Below are 20323 nucleotides of genomic sequence, written 5' to 3'. Positions count from 1 at the left end.
ATATGCTGTCCTTGTTGTGCATGCCTTCAGCTTCTTGATGCCAGCTACAATCCACAGCAACAGATTTCTTTCTCATGGTAAAAATGCTACCAGTAAAAATTCCAGAACTCTGGATTTTCACTAGGTGAGAGTGTTCCTCCATTTACATTGACCACCTCCACAATCAAGATGAGATCACAGACTTTTTCATCCAGATGGTCTTGTTCAAAGATTAACAGAGGAATAGGAACGTTTGTCATTCAATATACTGTGTGACTTTTATTCTGGGTGAATTTAGTGGAATTTCTTTAGTCATTCATGATAAGCCCTGCTTTCATATTGTATGTTAACTGTCCTCCCACCAGAGTGACACACCTGTGCAATGTTACACTGCTATCATGCTCAGTGTTAAATTCTACAGGCATATTGTGACCCTTTGTAACCTTAAAGCTTCCCTTCAACTTGAAGGAATTGTTCTTGTGAGTGAGCCTAGGGACAGTTTGTGGAGTTTTAACTTTTGTTTGACCTCTGAATTTCCCCCTTGAAGCACACATTCTATTAAAATTTTGACCAAGCTTACTGTGATTTTTCCCTCTCTTCTCTGACATCAAGATTTTAGTTACACTAATAAACTAGTAACTAACCTGAAAGTTATTGAGTAATAAGCTTTATTGAAGATGCATTTTGCATGTGATGGTACTCTTCCATTTCATCCCTTATGAGCTTCAAGTTTTAATGTTTACTGCTCTTCCCCTTTGTTTCTTTTACTAACAGCTTCAGGCTGCTTGTATTTTGTATGCCCTTTACTTGGCTATATTTTCTCCAACCTAAAATCACCTTTTATCATTTTTGTGGGTTAATATTATGGCTAACTGCACAATCTATCAGCAAACAAATTGCTCTTTGATATAAAAACAAATCATAAAAAGCAGCATCCTTCTTCTTCAGTGTCAAGAGAACCTTGGGATCTGGCAAGCTTTTAACAAATGCTTTCTTCATACTGGTTAGTGAAGAAAGCAAGATTTCCTTCCTTCCTTCCTTCCTTCCTTCCTTCCTTCCTTCCTTCCTTCCTTCCTTCCTTCCTTCCTTCCTTCCTTCCTTCCTTCCTTCCTTCCTTCCTTCCTTCCTTCCTTCCTTCCTTCCTTCCTTCCTTCCTTCCTTCCTTCCTTCCTTCCTTCCGAACTTCCTTCCTTCCTTCCGAACTTCCTTCCGAACTTCCTTCCGAACTTCCTTCCGAACTTCCTTCCTTCCGAACTTCCTTCCTTCCTTCCCAGCTGAAGTACAAGACAGAAAAAAGCTTAGTAAAGCCAAGTAAGGAAAAATAAAAAAAAAAAAAGCCTGGATAATAAATACAAGTATACTGTATTTCTTGGCTTTAATTAGGAATATAAGTTCCTATAATGATCAATAGTGATGGCAATGATTTCACAGCAATTTTTTCCTAGGTTAACATCCATGTAAGAAAAGTTAAGTTTATATGGAAGTTGCAGTCCAGATAACAGCAAAGCATTCTCATCCCTCAGGGATGGCTGTTTCACTGTTTTGAACCATTTAAAGCTATTATAGCTACCAGTAACTGAGAAAATATATCATACACTCAGATCATCAGGCATTCAATATTCATCAATATCAAGATATACAAGAAGTACTGTGGTGCCAACAGAGTCTTGAAGTTGCTGTCAAAAAGGGACAGTCAAAACCTGGCAGATGACCATAATTATTTACAAGAATCCACAGAAAAACATTCATTACATGAATATGCATGTAATGTTTCAGGATAAATATAAAAAATGCCAGTGTGATGTTTGGGCCACCGTAAAGAGGAACGTAGTGAGTATGTGCTCTCAAAAGTAAGTGTGAGCCAAGTGTCTTCCTGGAAAAAAAATACCTTTAAATAGTTATGGAATTACAAATCCTACAATTACTTAAAATTAAGACAATAAGTCTGGTAATTGCAATATCAGAATCTGAAATCACTTCTGCTATGGGGTGGGGGCATTGCTGTGTGCTCTACCATTCAAACCCCACGCTTATGGAAAGTATCTACTGCATGACAATAAAGTCCAATATTCGGGAAAGAGGTTTCATTAATTTTTATATGGAAGACAGATTTCTGCAGCATATAGAAATACATTAGGTATTATAGCTTCTTTCATCTTTATGTATTATTGTGTTCCAGTCTTAGCTATTCCAGAATAATATATTCCAGATCTGTCATAGCCTTATTGCAATGGAGAAATTATCTACAATGCTGAACTATTATAACAGACGCTAGATGCAATCTCATGTATTTATGTAACATTTAAATGGATTTATTCAAATTGGTGAAAACCTTTCTTTAGTTCCTCCAAATAAAGAGCCATTAACTGTTATATTGACAAAAACTTATAGACTCTTCTGTGCTAATGCATTCCATTCTCAGTCTGCAGAGTGGGAACATTTTCATAGCATTTCTTCACAGATTAATTGTTCTAACTGCAATGAGGGCTCTTATCATTCCTCTGCCAGAGATGAATATTGCTGCTAATCATGATGCAATTGGTGCAATTGTGCTTCGCTATGAATAGCAGAGGAGAAATCATGTTTATGATGAGGTGGCCCTGAATTTAGTAAGGCCACTGTAAACAGAGGAGAAAAGAAGCAGCAGTAAGCCATTGTCATGGTTTAATCCCAGCTGACATTCAACCCCACATGGCCTCTTGTCCACTCTTCCACATCAGGATGGAAGAATAAAAGTAAAAAAATGTGTGGCTTGAGATAATTAATAGGGAAAGCAAAAGCCCTACAAGGAAGTCATTCATCTCTTTCCATGGGCAGGCAGGTGTTCAGTCATTCCCAGGAGAGCAGGGACCCACCATGTGTAACAGTGACTTGGGAAGACAAATGTCATCACCCTGAACCTCCCTCTTTTTCTTCTCCCTCCAGCTTTATCTGCTGAGCATGTCACCATGTGGTATGGAACGTCCCTTCAGTCAATTGGGCTGTGTTCCCTCTTTGTGTACCCCCAGCCTCCCTGCTGGTGGGATGGGGTGAGGAGCAGAAAAGGCCTTGACTCTGAGCACTGATCCACAGTAACTAAAACACCCTTGTATTATTAGCACTGTTTCCAACACAAGCTTGAAACACAGCTCCATACCAGCCACTATGGAAAAAATTAACTCCAACACAGCAGAAAAATAGGCAGATAAGAATCTAAAAGTATAGGCAGCATCTCTGGTAGATGAAGGCATTCTGATGTGTCTCTGTCAAGAAAGCAGCATCACCAGGGTACCACTTAGACTTCATTGGCAGCATCCCTGTTGCAGATGCTGTTAGTCAGCTCTGCAGGGAGACCTTTTGCTGTTGTTCCTTTGTTCCCATGCACTGCACAAGGTTGGACAAATATAAGTGGAGGGATTATTCTCCATATTGTCTGTCCTAGAGGAAAACTGTTCTACAGGATCAGAAGTCCGTGCCAATGGCAGGGATTAAGTCTCCAAGACTGATACTTTGTGCCTTTCTCCCTGTTTGCCACAGCTATGAGTAAAGCATAATGCCAACCAACATCAGTAGAACATTAAGGATATAAGAATGATTACAGCTTTTTTTTTATGTAAGGGAAAGGATAATTTCACTTATCTTCATAAAAACTAAAGGTGTTACTTCATTTGGATTCTACAGATCAGCAGTGTAAAGAGACAACCACTTCCAAGAGGAAATTAATCCCCTCACCTTAGAAATTTACATCAGGACAGGAAAAGTTGCTGTCCACAGATATCTCACACTCCTTTTTCCACATAACAGAGAAAATATATGACTTGAAGTAAAGTCTCCTCTTTAGACATTTAAAATCAAGTGAGGAGAATTACTTTTACTGTCAGTTTTCACTGGGAGGCAAATGTAGCCTTTCTGAAAATCTGACAGTAGCACCAATGGGAATGGAACTGATAACATATAAATCTGACTGCAATTCCTAAACCATTTAACTGTCAATTAGAAAGACTCAGTATGTTGCAGAGGGAAAAGAAATAACTCAGGTGACTGAATTGACTTCTTCAATAGTGAGGAGGACTCTTCAAAAGGAGAGAGCAGTGTCTCCCATTATTTCCTCACAGACAAACTAATGAAGTAAGGACTGCATAAGTAAACAGTGATGTGGATTGAAAATTGGCTGAATGCTGGACTCAAAGGGTTGTGATCAGCACTACAAAGTCCAACTGAAGAACAGTCACCAGTTGTGTACCCCAGCAGTCTGTACTCGAGTCAGCACTGCCTAACAGCTCTATTTAGGGATTGGGTGATGGGACAGGATGCACCCTCAGCAAGCCTGCAGGGAATATAATGTGGGAATAGGGCTTGATGCACCAGAGGATTGTGCTAACATTCGAAGGGACCTTACAGGCTGGAGGACTGGGACAAGAAGAACCTCCTGAAATCCAAGAAAGGAAAATGTCAACTCCTGCTCCTGGTGAGAAATAACCCCAAACACCACAGCAAAGTGTGGCTGACAGCTGGACAGCAGCTGTGCAGAGAAGGACCAGGGAGTCCTCATGAACACCAAACAGAATATAAGCTGGCAACCAACCCTCACAGCAAAGAAGGTCAACAGCCTTCTGGGCTGAATGGCACAGAGTGTTGCCAGCAGGTTGAGGGAGGTGATCCCTTCCCTCTGCTCAGCACTGATATCTGCAGTTCTGTGTTCATTTCTGGGCTTCCCAGTACAACAGATATGGACAAACTGGAGTGAGTTCAGGAAAGAGCCATGAAGATGTCTGAGACCTTTGGAAATCTGACATGTGAGGAGAGGCTGTGAGAACTGTGACTAATCGGCCCAAAAAGGAGAAAGCTCATGGGGAATCTTGACAATGTATAGAAGAACCAGGGATGGAGGAAAAAGAAACAGCCGAACCCTTCCCAATAACACTGAGTGATAGCACAAGACACAGAGGCCACAAACTGAAATACAAGAAATACTTAAATGGAAGACAAAACTCTTTCACAGTGAGTGTGTCAAACAATGGCACAGGTTGCACACAGAGATTGTGGTGTCTATTCTTGAAAATTTTTAAAACCCATCTAGGCAAGATGTTGGGAAACTAGTTTAGCTGACCCTACTTTGAACAGTGAGCCTAGGCAGTATCCAGACATGCCTTTCCATCTCAACTCTTCTGTGATTTGAAGTTTGTAGAATAGAAAAAAAACAAAGCCCTCTTTTGTCCTCAAACTATATGTTTTGAGGTAAAAAAGTGTCTTTAAAGACACAACTCAGAATTTCTAAGAAGAATTAGTTTGACTGTTTTTAACTGCACTTCTAAACACTGTTGCACACACTGAGCAGCCAAGCAAGAATAATTTAGCTTGTGTGGTTCTTCACATATTTAACTATTCACTAATGACTGCATCATTTGTGTGCTCTATTGTCTTAGTTTACCCTTAAGTCTTAGATATAGTAAAATGTTCTTTAAACTGAATGATTTGTCCAGGTTTTGCTTTCCTTTTCCCTTAAAAAGCTTTTTTAAAATCTCCATAACATGTTGTTCTTGGTCATAAAACGTCAGAGGAAAAAATGTTTTTGGGATTCTTGGTTATGAACTGTCTCTACTTTCCTACCTGTACCTTTGTTCTCTGTCTATCATGGATGTTTGCAGCACTAACACAATTGTTCCCACTGTCTTTTAATCACATAAGCTGTTTTGATCTGTTCTGGCTGTGGTGCACTTTGGACCTCATGGCTCTAGGAAGCCAACAGGACTGGATCTCTTACAGAAAGCAATTATTTTAACACCAATTATCCTCACTCTCAGTTTGATTTGATAGAGAAAACATTTTATTTTCTATAAATTTCCACTGTCTAAGTAGCTTGCTGATACTTCTCCAGAAGCCTATTTCTCTTTGTGTTTACTAGATCGAAGCAGTATATCCAAGTCACTCTCTGCTTTTTGTTACCTACAAGATCAGAAGTTTAGCTTTTCCAGCTGTCTTTGCTCGGCAACTGCAGTCAGGTGCAGTGGAAGGGAAGAGTTGTGTTTTGTCATTGCCTCCTCAAGGGTCTGAGCTATATCTAGTTCTTAGACAAAGGAAGAAGCAGTCAGTATTCTTCACAAAGGAAGAAGCAGTCAGTATTCTTCACAAACAAATTATGTGGGGGAAAAAACTCACCAAAAGTTTTTGGGTTCACTAATAATTTTGTTAAATTAGGTACCAGAGAATTTTGTCCCATAATGCCTAGGCTGTTTTGGTTCTTTGAAGTCATTTTACAGAGAAGCTCCAAACATCTGGAGCCTTTTGTTTTTATGACATTTCCTTTATTGACAGACCTGAAAATAGCTCATCAAGCTTAATGACAATGGGATAAGTTAAAATATAGTTTTAATGCCTCTTCTGAGATGCTTATGTCTATTTTGTAGCTGATAAATTCCCTGGGTTAAATTACACCCTTGGATAGGAAATGGCTATCACAAAAGCAATGGGAGTTTGACATGGCCATCAAGGGATTATAAATAGCCCTTGAGGAAAGCAATATAAACATATTGCTTCCTCTACTGCTTGAATCCACTAATTAGGAAATCAGAATGTGATATAAAAATGTTGATGGTGAGCAGATGCATTTGCTGAGTGATTATTGCAAGTCTGGTTACTAAAGCTAAAAAATATTGCAGAGCACTCAATATTTTGCCATGAACTTTAGAAGTCTATCAATTCTAAATCACCACAAGTGTGACAAACATTTTGCCAAAGGTCACCTTTATATATGAAACATTTTGTGTCTGACTTAGATGAAATATAGGTAATACATTGATCTCATTGGCACATTGCATTCTCCCCATCTGTCATGTCCACATGTTTTTCACAGTATATTGTAAATTTTTCAGGATGTTACAGAAGTGGCTGCAATTCCAGCAGACCTGCACACCATACATGAGATTCACTAATTTTAGGTATCTGTGGTATAAGACAACACTCCAACACATTAAATAGAACTGGGTTAGTCCTCCCAGACAACTGGTAACTGAGGCACATTAAAATTGAAGCTCATAATGAGCAGGAACTTGTCTCAATGTGAGAACAAAAAGATAAAGGTGATCTTTTTTTTCTCACATTGAGGTTGCTGAGAATTCTGAGTAAGCATTGAGTATCAGATCTGCCATAATGAAGTGTGTAAAAGAGATGAGCTTAAGTTAAGACACTTAGATTAGAAAACCCTGCTCTGCTGGGGCTCACCCCCAGACTGGGATGACTCCAAGAGATGGAAAAGTTTCTCATCTAACTTGTGTTTTTAAAGAAAGACTCAGTAGTCTTTAGTCGTCTGGTTTTAAGGTAGTTTATTGTATGTTATCTAAAAGATATTCTTCCTGAACTGCTGCGGTCCATTCAGCAGGTCAGACAAAGGCACACACACACACACTGACACTGTCTCTGACTCCGACTGCCCAGGGGGCTGGTGCCATCTTTTATATCATACATTATGTGTTAAATGTTTATAGTTTTTCTCTAATGCCTATTACTTATATTGAATGGTGATTTTCTACTCTAAACCAATCTGTGAGTGCCAACATCACCATGAACATGGAGATTAGGAAGGAGAAAGAAGGAGGACAGGGCACGCCCAAATCCCTCCATCTTAGCACTTCTGATCCCCATGTACAAAACTCAGACTCCTCTGTACAAGGCCTAAAACCCTCCTGTCCAGCACTCAAAGATTCTCCCTTTTACTTTGTGACTACTTCTACTATAATATCTAAACTTTTGTGATTTCTTGTTCTTCCTGCAAGGTTGGTAAATTGTTCCATGGGTCAGATTCAAAACCACAGGGATTTCCGCTGCATGCCAGGGTCTCAAATGCTTCTGACCTGGGCCCGGAACATCCAAGAGTGTCTGAGGAACACTTTGGGTTCCAACACTGCTCCAAAGCTAAAATCCCACCCATATTAATCAAATATGGCTTTGGGGTTTACTGCTTCTGAAGTCTTCTTGCTGTGTGCAATGACTCTTCAAAACTGCATAGGTCATCAAGCAATTTAAGAATACATGAGCAAGAGTGATATTTATTTTCTTGATCCAATAAAATTATGACAAATTGTCATTGGTTTTTATATTTATGCATTTCCTGATCTCTCGACAGGATACTACCCTTCAAGATGACCTGGATTCTCTTTATTCCAATTCTGTGTTTTCCTTTTAAACTGAGTGTATATAGAAGTATGATATGAATGGAAAATTTAAAAATATTTGCCTCCAGCTGAAACAGAATCAGAATCAGAGAGTGAGTGCCTTGTATTTCTTCCTTCCACTGGAACATGTCACTATCCAAATGGTCCGTGAACTTGACACATGTGAGATTACCTTGCTTTTATAAATTCTGTTGAATGGAAGTGATTGCTGTTGATGTTTGTTTTGCTGAAAGACATAATAACTGCAAACTTCCACATAAATATCTGTCAAAAACAATTGGAACATTTTGAACACCCATGTCCCAGACTGGTGCTGTAGTCACTGATATGAATTAGGAGCATCTTTACAAGGCTCTGAAACCAATTTTACAGTGAAGTAAATCTGGCCTGTGTGCTGGTAACAAAATATACTGCAACTGAATGTATTTCATGTCAAAAGTTGGACCCAATAATGAGTTAGGGTCAATGCTTAGAGTTCAGTCATAGTGAGTCACCTCCTCAAGGCTGAGAAATGAACTTCCCAAGCCAATAACAACCCACAGGTCCTGATCTTTCTCCAAAGAGTGCAAGGGCACAGGGAGCCTGTGAAATGTTCCACCTAACTGCATGCAGAGTGTAGTGGAAAATTCCACCTCTCACCATGAAGGTGAGGCTGGAATAACCCTAAAAGTCCTAAAACAGAAGTTAGTAAGGTATCACCTTTCAGGAAAGAGTGGTGATAAACAAGCACTCCTGTATACAAGTCTCTTCAACTGATAGTTTGTTTCTGCACATTTGAAACAGGCATATTTAAGACCCTTGATGACATTAACTTGTGGAGGAAAAAAATAGTTGATAAACCTTCTTTTCTTTAAGAAAAAGTAAGATACTGTCCTGGTAAAAAACTGATCTAGCATAGAAGCCCTGTGTCCTCACAGGGTTTATCTGTGATCTTTCATGCTTTCCTCTGCGCTTTTCTTTAGCTCAGGCCAGATTTAAAACTGAATATTCCCAAGGAAAAAAAGTAAATAAATTAATTGAACACTGTATAATGAGATAGATTATTGAATTTGTCTAAAAAAGTATTTAATCTCGAACTGAGATCCTTTCTTCTTTAAAATACTTTGTTCTGCATCCAGTGGTTTTTTTTTTTTTTTTATGGCCTGAAAGCTCATGTACTTTGTAGATCAGTCAGCTTCCTAGATCCCAGTGACTTGCAAAAGTTATTTGTTGGATCAGAATTGGATGAAGCATGGGAAACTGCAGACCTCCCTGAAAAAACAGACCTTGTCAGAAGTGGTTGGACTTTGAAGAATAGGTAGAGTTAAAAATTGGATCTTTAGTTGACTAGGGGTGTAGTAAATTATTCCTTAGGGACTCTAAATGGAGTCAGTGCCTACTCAATTCCAGAAAACAAGGTAAATGATCCGTGCTCCCTGGCTCCCTCTGCCCAATTGCAATATAAAGCCCATGTGCAACAGAAGCTGCCCTCTGACAGCAGTTTATAGGTCTTAAGTTATCTGTCTCACTTCCTTCATTTATTTAGGCTCACATCTTCACTTCCTTTAGAACTCTACAAGAGCCCTGTGCATTTCAACATCTCACACACAGAGATGAAAGTGAGCTCACCCAGAAAATTGAAACATATTTTAACAAGACAGGGTAACCTGCAAGATGGGGCAAAGGGTTTGGCCCAAGCTGTTAACCAGCCACTTGCTTATACATAACAAACTCCTTTTGTTCTCTTTTCTCCCCATTTTCCCAAGCTTGTTTTTTTCCAGCCCATTTTCATCTCCCTTTTCCTAGCTCCCTCTTCTCCCAAATAAACAATGCAACATGTTACTTTTCTACCTCTGTCCCATTTTTGCTACCTTTGTACCCAAATTTGGTACTTGTGATGCTGTTATCTCTATCATTTCAGCCATATGAGACACTGCTTGAAAGGGTTTTCCAGATGTTGCCACCTCAGCTCCCAGAGGTCCCTGTACCTCTCCAGAGATGTCAGTTGGATCTGGCTGCTTCTCAAACAATTCCCCCTTAAAAACCTGTAAAATTTGATTTTTAATCAATTTTTTAAAAATCCTTCATAGTGTTACCCATAGTTTTTGCCATCTCCTCTAACTATTAGTTGTTGCATCCACAGTTTCTCATGGTCTGTTTAGCTAAGCCTCAGGCTGGGGCCTAGCCTGCCCATCTTACCAGGGGCATTTTTATTGAAAAAAGTTAGCGTTGATCTTTAGAAATAAGACAGAGTCTGATGCAAAGTCATGAAGCTGTCTGATATCAGAATATTAGATTTTATCTGCACTTTGTCTTTCTTAGGAGCAAGATTTAGAACTGACAAAAACACATGATGGAAACTAGTAAAAAAAGAAACATGAGTGAACAATAAGATCACTTAAAATTTGACCCTAAAACCACTGATAAGTACTTCTGTTCTTTCATTGTGTGTCACTTCTTTGTTCCTCCTCCCTCTGAATTGCTGTTGAGGTCATGTGAAGACAGCTCTGAGACTCATTATCAGATAACCAGCACAGCCCCAGGCTTCAAAGTAAGGAAATTCTATCAACTTTATTTTGTCCTCAAATATTGATAGAGAAATTTTGTGTCAGTACGTTCTGAGTGATTTCTTTCTATGGCATCACTAATACCATGAACTGCGTGTCTTTCCCAGACTAAATTATTTTTTAAAAATTTAAAAATCCTCCAAGTGAGCTTTCAGTTAGATTTAGCAGAAGTATGATTGAGTGAAATGTTTTTATGTCTCATCCAATGGTAGTAGGTTCAATAACCAAGAAATCAGATCTTCTATACTGTTCATGGTTTGGCAACACAATTGCTGTAAAAACTCTGCATCAGCCACACAGGCTGCTAAAGAGCCTTTGGCCTCCTATTTCCTTATCTTAAATAACTGGTACTGTACCAAGGACATCAGAAAGACTTCTCCTAGAAACTCCCCGGGAATAGTCCTTGGAATAACTCTGACTGGGGGAGAAACATCCTGTGTTTATTAGCACCATTTGTAGAGTTCAGTGATAAGCAAAAAGCTCGTTGATGGAACAATTAGTAAACACCCTAGAAAAAGAAAGACACAGCCCCATAGGTTAATGAACATCCATCCCACCCATCTTGAGACTCTTAAGAGTAGATCTGTGAAGCTAAACAAGGAATGTGAAAAACCAAGCTGAAGTACTGGACCTATATGGTATGCACTGCTGGCTAACTCTCTCCTCCTGAGTTTCTTTTGTGCCATTCCAAATAGATGTCCCCATGAAATATCTGCAGCACAGAAAGCCAAATCCCAACAGTGTGAAGATGAGTTAGTAACAGGTGAATGATTTAGCAGTACAGTTTCATTTATGGGCTCAAGGTGATCACATGTTGACAACAGTCAAAAAAGAGCTCTCAATTCTAGGATCTGAGTTCCAATCTGATGGTTTCTTCTCCACTGACAAAGGATAGGAATGTGCTTTACAAACCTGTATTCCCAAGTACGGATTCTTTTTCCCACTGTATGAGAAGCCATTCCACACACAGATTTATTTGAACGCATTTAATATCTTTGCAGAGATGGGTGGTAGGTGATGAAGCCATAAAGTTGACACGTCTTCAGCATGCTAAGTGCTCATTTTTACACATTTCCACAATAAAAAAAAGTCATCTCCTCTTGTATATGCAACAACTTAAATCTACAGTCATTGGCTTGTCTTTCTCTGGTCTCTGTTTAAATATAAAGATAGAGTGTACACTGATTTTACTGTGCATGCCCTAAGAGGAAGGCACTTATGTAAATAAGGGGGAATGACAGCCTAGCAAATGGTTGTTCAGCAAAATTAAAGGCAGTAAATTACCTAGAGCAGGCAAGCAACAACCTGCCAGCAGTGCTACACAAGTTTTGTGTCCTGTAATAAGCATAAGAAAGAAGCTGCTCCATGTGAGTGTATGAGCCAAACCAGTGGTAAGGGCAGAAGAAAGCACTTGCAACATTTCTGTGAAAGCATGTAATAAGCACTTTCTGCTCGAAGCAGTGCACTGCACATCAGCACTCTTCCAGAGGAAGTGGCTGCTGGCTGCTGTCCCCAAAACCATGAATCAAGAGTTAATCACCCTCCTCACATCAGTCACAAGGCATTAAGCTGTGGTTTAAAAGTCTCAGCTCAGAGATCTTCTCTGAAACTTGGCTGCTAGGTAGCTTATTGCCTTTGCCTATTTTGAAGTCATTTAAATTGAGCAGCAATATTTCATGTAATAAGTACTACTAATTGTAAATGCAGGGTTTGGAGGATGCATGAATCACTTTTCTTTTTTTTTTGGACAAAATCTACAAAACTATCTGAAAAAGGAACACTAACATATTTATTACATTTGGTCTCTGTTTCAGTTGCCCTTCCTATTTTCATTTCTAAACCCTCATTTTGCAAAGCTACTTTAACAGACCTTCGCTCTTTATTTTCTTTTATTTCAAGTGTTCCTTTCTCTGGTTTCTGTTATTACACAGCAGCAATCACCAATGTGTATGAAGGCAGTCATCAGGTTCCAAGAAACACTTTATTTGCAGCTAAGCTTGTGTATATTGCACAAGCAATATACATTGAAGCACTGATGAATGAATAAATTTAATTATATTTTATGCTATCACTGTCAAATGACAGCCAAATGCTGCTTGAAAAACAAATAGGCAATAGGTCAGGAAAATCTATGACAGTATTGAGCAGAGCTGGCTAGTGCAGATGCCATGAATGCCTTCAGCTTGGCCATTCAGGTCTCACATTAAATGCTTGGTATTGTCTCTGCAAGGCAGAGGTAATGGCTTGGGCTCCAGCAGTGTCACTATGCTTTTGATAAATCCTTGTGGAAGATTCAGCTCTCAAGTAACAGGCAGAGATCACATTCCTCTATCTTTTCCCCCAGTTTGGGACCACCTATGAGAACATTTTTTGTTTCTCCCTTGATGAATTAAAATGTTAAAGCACTGTCCAGCTCCACCAATGGTGAACTTGCACAATTATATATGAGTTATACAAGGTCACATGAGGAGTTTGTGGCTTAGACAGATATCCTTCTCCCACTTCCTCCTCCCATCCAGACTAGGATGACTTCATGATACATGAGGTTTCCATGGAAGCTTTGCTCTGCTAAACACATAGAGCTGTGCGTGTGTAGCTCTCATTATTGTGAATGTGAATTGGCAGAGCACTCCAAAGGAGAATGAAATCCCCTGAGGTGTTACTCCAAATTGTTTTCCAAAAATGATTCTCTGTGCTATATCACCACACATTTTATCTTAAAAGAAAATAATTTTGTCATTACAGTCTTAGCTGGCAGCTCATTCTTTAGAAAAACCTGTGTTCATTATGATTTTTGAAATAAAACCAGTGACATCCCCAGCACCGGAAGCTGGAGCAAGGAGGGCCACCAAGATGATTAGAGGGATAGAGAACCTTTCCCAGAAGGAAAAGCTGATAGAATTGGGGCTGTTCAGCCTGAGAAAGAGAAGGATTAGGGGTGACCTAATTGCTGCCTTCCAGTACCTGAAGACATCCCACAGAAGAGAGGGTGATGAACTTTTTACAAGAGCATGCAGTGACAGAACAAGGGGGAATGGATTCAAACTGAAAGACGGTAGGTTTAGATTAGATATTAGGAAAGAATTCATTACTGTGAGGGTGGTGAGGCCCTGGTGTACATTGCCCAGGGAAGTTGTATATATCCCATCCCTGGAAGTGTTCAAGGCTAGATTGTATAGAACTCTGAAAACTGGTTCAGTGAAACATGTCCCTGTCCATGGCAGGGGGATTGGAACCAGATGATCTTGAAGGTCCCTTCCAATCCAGGCCATTTTGTGATTCCACAAAATATAGTTTAACTGAAAGCAATCTTTCACAGGGGTAGCCTGGGATCATGTTCTTGGTACCCTAGAAGTCAGCATGGCCCATAACTGTGATCTGGTTCCAGCTCCATGAGAAAAAGATCCAGTAGCAAATCAGGCACTGAGACCTTCTCAGCAAGGCACATGAACCATAAAACCACAGAGCTCTCTGTGATGCCAGTTAATCAGCAGAGCAGCAACCAGAAACTTCACACTTAATTGTTTGCACCAATACCCATGCTTCTGCAACAGGAATTTAAAAACTCACCGGATTGATGTTTCATATTCTCTGTGTACTGGTAAAAGTAAAAAGCAAGGGAACATCCAGACCAAGGGAATTTTACTGTACAAGCACTATTTTTAACTATAAAATAAATTTAAAAACACACTATCCAAAGAATCATCCACTGTTAACATTCATAACAGAAAAAGTGGAATCACTAGAAAGAAAAATAACAATTTAGGGAAGAGGTTAATAATGTGCTTTTATGTTCTACTAAAAAGAGTTCAGCTTTTCTAATGTAAATAGCCCAAATTCTTCTTTGAGTGCTTCATTTCTATGTTCACAATCTACCAAACACCCTGCCAAAATTCAGTCTGAAAGCCTTTTGTCAAGATTGTATGAAATCAGTTCTGAAGTTTTTAAGATTGTTGCAGAATTAATTTGGGTTTTTTTCTGCATGCAAAAGGTTCAGGCTTATTCCTCATAGTGAGATTATTTTTACTCTGTGTTAATGAACAATTCCAAGCCTCTGTGTTTTCTGCCCCACACACACTGAAAATGTTAACTTCAGGTTAACCTAATAGACTTTGTCCAATCTGGCTGCTGGGTAACTACAGCTGCTTCTGACAAGCCAAGAACACAAAAGAAGCACGTGCCACTGGATGAATTGTTGCTCTTTCAGCAGCAGCTCTCTCCATGACCAGGGAATGGTATTTTAAACCCCATGCACTCTGCTTTGCCCAAGACTTTGGAGCAGAGCTTAGCACTGCGCTCTGTTTTTGTGTTACTTATGCCAGGCTTTCCTTGCAAAGGAGGGAGCAACAGGAGAGCTCAGCCCAGGTGAGCAACTCTTCAGACAGAGCCATAGGGAATTCTCTGCTCACATAAATATCAGTGTGCTTCCCAAAGGCTGCTCAGCAATGTGCCTGGAAACTCAGATATCAAGTATCATTCAGTACCACTTCAGCATTTTAGTGCTACGCAATATTTTAAGGAGAGAAAAATACTAGCATTTTTATTGACTGCTTTAGGGAAACAAATCTCACATATGCACTTCTTTCTTGAGAAGGGCCATTATATTGAACATTAAATCCATGGAAATATATTTGAGTTCACATCTATCTGAAAGCTTTAAGCCATTCCTGAAGCTTGAGCTGCATGTTTTAATATGTAGTTGGATTATTTGAGCACTACAGCCACTTTCCTTGATGCCTGTGTCAAACCTTCTGTCCAGGTAAGCCACCCCTGCCACTCCAGCCTCAGCCTGAGCTCATATGCCAGGCTGTGGTCGAGCAAGCCTGTGATGTGTGTGTGTGCTGGGTGTATGTATCATACACGTCTGCCCTGCCAGCTCAGCTGAAACAGCAACAGTAACACCAGTGACATTCATCAGAGCACTAAGTTATACCTTTTTCATTTCTTCTCCCACCTATTATTTGTCCCAACTGTCTCTTTAGGTAATGAGATATCTGGGCATATCAGTTTGCCTGCAGCATCCAGATTCTGACAAGATATTAATAATCAATCTTCAAACTTCTTTGACGGCTATGTCTAAAAACAAAACACTGGTCTTTCTTGTTCTGCACTCACGGAATTTCCTGGTTTTCTTCATTTTGTGCATCATGAAACCAGTCTAACCAGGACTCAGGTGACTCTGTCCTGGACAGATGTAGTGAACTCTCTGCATGGGCAGCTTAGGCAGAGGATGCAACCCCTGCCTCAATTGTAAGCTAGTAGCCAGCAAAATTATAGATGACTGATAAAGAAGAAGTTAATCTAGTGTTGATAACACATGTATATGTCTTCTAATTTTGTTTTTCCATGCTTCCTTAAAAACAAAACTCAGGTCAAATCCAGTGACTGTAAAATAACTGCAGTGGAAACTGAAGTGAATGCCAATTCACTGAAGTGAATGCCATCCTGGAAAACAAAAACAAATACATTACAAAATTAGTCATGAGAAAGCCCTTAGTTTGCAATATGCATGTTTTACTAGACAAGATATTGCTTAATAAGTATGTGTCCAGATGACAAAAAAAATTCCTTATAATCTTCCTAAAATGAAGGCACATGCTGTGTTTCATGGACTTTAGCTTTTAATGCCAATGATTAACAAATACTTCCAACTAGGCAAGGAGCAATCATAGGATTGTAAAAGTAATCCTGATTGCTTAAATGCTCTAATACATTACACACACACACAAACTATATTTTTGGGCACCTATGCTAACCTCCAGATTGCAATAGGACTTGGGGGTTTCTTTCTTTGCTTTATAACTGTATCACATGGAGATTTAACCCTTCTGTTCTCACTCATACAAAGCTACGCTCACTGTCACAGGGAAAAATCCTTGCAGTATAGAACTTACAATGTCCCCTCCACACCAAAACTTCAGACCAACCAAAAAGCAAGGCATCACACACAGGGTAATCCCACTGGGTTGACAGGACACACCAGAAAACCTCCAAAGAGCTGTGCTTCAGAGGCCAGCTGGACACCTTGCTGGAGAGCAGTGCAGGAAGTTCATGTGTCTGCTCTTTCCATTCCCAGCACTGGAGAAAACACTCTCCTGTCCACAGAATGACAACAGTAAAAGAGACCTGATTGCTTTTCCATATCCTCAGGCAGATTCAGAACTGCTTAAAACTCACAGGCCTTCCTACAGTCTCCTTCTGCATCCAATCTGTCTCTGTCCCATGCATATAGGATAAAGAGATCACTGCAGCTGTAAATCAGGCAGGAATCATATGCCCCATGCCTTTGCAGCAGGCTAAGTAGAATGGTTTCATTGCCCCATTGCAGCAAGGTGATGGGCAAAGCTTTTCCTGTGGTGTCCTCATGAAAACAGAGCCATGGTCCCCATACGGGTACATGGTGGGAGAATGGCAGACAATATTCAGACTGAATATTAGGAACAGTTTTTTTCACCAAGAGGGCAGTCAGGCAGGGGAATATGGGCCCAGAGTTTCTGAACACTCTGTCCTTGCAGGTTTTTAAGACCCAACTGCCTAAAGCCATGAGCAACCTGACCTCATTTAGAGATGATTTTGCTTTGGCCAGGTTGTTAGGAGTGGAGATGCCCAAAGCCTTTCCCACCTTGAATCATTCCATGATCCCACATATTTTGGACATCTTCTTTTCCAAGGGAATGGAAGAGAAGTGTCCGAGTGCTGTTCATCAAAGCCTGCAATCTCCCTGTCCGTTCTGTGGCCCAGACAAGTTTCCCTGTGCATGGACATGGTCTCCTGCTCCTCCAGGAACCTATTGTCAGATTTTCATCCCTACCTGAAGAATGTTGAGAAGACCACAGTATTCAAGCAGAAAGCAGAGAAATCTCTGCTAAGATTTATTTTGTCTGATGTATTTGGGAAGTAAGAGAGAACAAAGAGAAGCCAACTTAGTCCAAGCGGTCACACTTGGTGGATGGTAGGTTAGAAGCCTAACTTCAGCAGAAGTTGGCAGGAGACAACACAACCTCTCTCCTTGCTTCCTTGCTATAGAAACTCACTCCTCCCACACACAGCAAGGACTTTGGGCCACAACTGCAAGAGGCACAGATGCATCCTTATGCAAATGAGAATGCAAGTATTGCTCTGAGGTGGTGAATATAAATATGTTTAGCAATCAAGTGCTTCCTCACATACACGTAAGTCCTGAGCAGAGCTTGACTGTTCTTTAAAATTATTTTATTCAAAAACTATGGCATCAAAGCAGTGCAAAACTCAGTGAGGAAAACCCAAACAAAGCTTCAAATAGCCGTTTCTGAAATATACTCTATCAGACATTATGTTAATTTAAGTGATAAATTACACTGTTTTTATGTGAACTAGCCATTGCCTTGAATTAGGACCATCAGGTAGCCTGGTCATCTTCTGGGGATATTCAACTTTTCTATCTTGTCTAGAAAAGGTTGGCCCATTCCTGTATTTGCGCTGTGCTGATAAATGGCAGACATCTGGTTTAAAAGCAAGATTAGATAACTGCAGTAAGATCATGGGAGCAGAGGCAAAAAGGCATCCTTCAGCTGCTGCAGAGCTGAGCAGGGTGATTGCAAGCCCTGTGCTTGGGCCAGCCCCTGTGTCCTCTGTGCATGTCCCTTGTGCTGGCTTGAGACTGCTGTTGAGCAGGACTTCAAGATGGTGACACCTCAGACTGCAAGTCCCAGAGCTCTGGCACAATGAGTATTGGTGCTATTTTGAAAGCATTGTTTTGTTGGTACCTCCTTGAAGAGATGTTGATACTGCCTTGAGGAAGTGCTAAAGACTACTGTGCAGATATGAGGAGACAAGAGGGTTTCTCTCTTGAACGGAGGTGTTACATTAATTCCAAATTATTCCAAATAACATTAAAATCTGAAAGTGCCATTTCAAGAGGCATTCAGCACACAAAAGAAAGTTGTTTTCATGTTCTGTGAGCTTTTTCAGCAAAGTTGGGAACTACCTGGAGAGAATGTCTGAATTCTTACTGCTTTGGTGACTAGGGGCATTTTAGTGTACACATTGTAAAACCAGAAATGAGGTCTGCATTATCTAAGCAAGATTTGGTTTCATCAGAACAAAAATCCCTATTCTTTGTTAAACGGTGTCAAGTGTTCTGAAAGAGAATCACCATATTCCTATATTAAAATCAGTCATGGCCTTGGAATTGCCATACTGAAATCATCAGTTGAGGTAACTATGAATCAAGTTATATTTGATACAAGCCTGAAAGATGTCCCTGACAGTGCCTTTCATAGGTTTCTGCGATGGGAAGTATTTCAGGATTGTGTTAATGTATTCTGCATTTTTAACTTCTCATGCAAGTATTCATGTACTGTGGGGCAGAGTGAAAATATGGATTTATACTGTCTCTTAAACAGATGGGCCAGACTCTGCTCCAGATTGCAGCTTCATGAATCTCTTTATACTAGTGTAAAATGGAAGTCAGATGCAAAAAAAATGTACCAGGGTATGGCTCAATGCTTCAGGCCTATTCCTCTTCTCCCACATCAACACTGCTGTTTTAGAAAATAAGGCAAGTGCAAATAAATGTAAATTCTCTATGAGATCATCACTGCACGTGTCTCCAGAGGCCACTGGGAGTTTCTAGTATGGGATGCCTTCTGAAGGTGTCTCTACTGAATGTGGATCAACACAAGAACATTATCACTATGAAAACAACCAGGTCTGCAGGGCTAAAGGCTGGAAAAGTTATGGATTTTCACTCTTACAGAAACCTCCTTTTCCTGTTTTGTGATTTTCAAACTTACATGTTATCCATTTTGAAAAACACATTAAAAAATGCATTGTTTATAGTGCAACAGTACCTAGGAGTTAATTGTTGGACTCTGTTGTGCAAGGTCCTGTACAAAAACAAAATCAAGTGACAACTCCTAATCTTTGTGCTCTGTACGTCTGTGATTGTTCATGTGCTAGACAAGATGAGAGGAAAGCCAATGTCTTTATAAATAATTTGATGGATGAAAGTGTGGATGTTAACATCTTTGAAATGGGTCTTAATGTCTCTATTGGCTTTGGGCAGCAGGTTCATTACAGAGCCCGACAGCTTGGCTCCTGAAACAACCAAGTGGGTCTGCACAAGCCTGAACTTCTGAACTTTGGGGTAAAATAGTAGGTTTAAGGGGGGATTATCTGGTAGGCAGTTCAGGAAGGTTGTACCCTCTGAGTACCTCAGCAATGGGGAAAGGAAGAGGGCAACATGTGGCCCGGAGTTTGGGATAAAAGGAGGCTGCGCCCTCCAAAACCTCAAAAGAGAAAACCCCGCAGATGTGTGCCCCAGAGGACTCTCTCCCTTTATTTAAATAAAATTGCAGGACTCCTCTGTCTCCCTTTTGGACATAAACCTCAGGTGTTTTTGGATTTTCCTGTCAAAGACAATAACTAGAGATAATAGATAGGGAGTACAAACAAAGATATAGTGGGAAACTGTCCCTCCATTTCTTACCGAGTGGTGTGAAGAAATCCTAAAGTTAATGCAAGCCCTGCAGCTCTGTAATAGGTCTGATATTGCTTCCAATAAGGCAAAAATTGCTTGCAAGAGGGAGCAATATAAGGAGAATCAAAGCAGAAATGAGAAGTGGAAAACTAGAACAACAAGATGAAGAAAAACCCACTAACCAAACC

This window comes from Vidua macroura, chromosome 2 (assembly GCF_024509145.1).
Source record: "Vidua macroura isolate BioBank_ID:100142 chromosome 2, ASM2450914v1, whole genome shotgun sequence".
In the NCBI taxonomy this organism is placed as follows: Eukaryota; Metazoa; Chordata; class Aves; order Passeriformes; family Viduidae; genus Vidua; species Vidua macroura.
The sequence above is the reverse complement of the archived record's forward strand: the minus strand, read 5'-3'. Positions refer to the sequence as shown.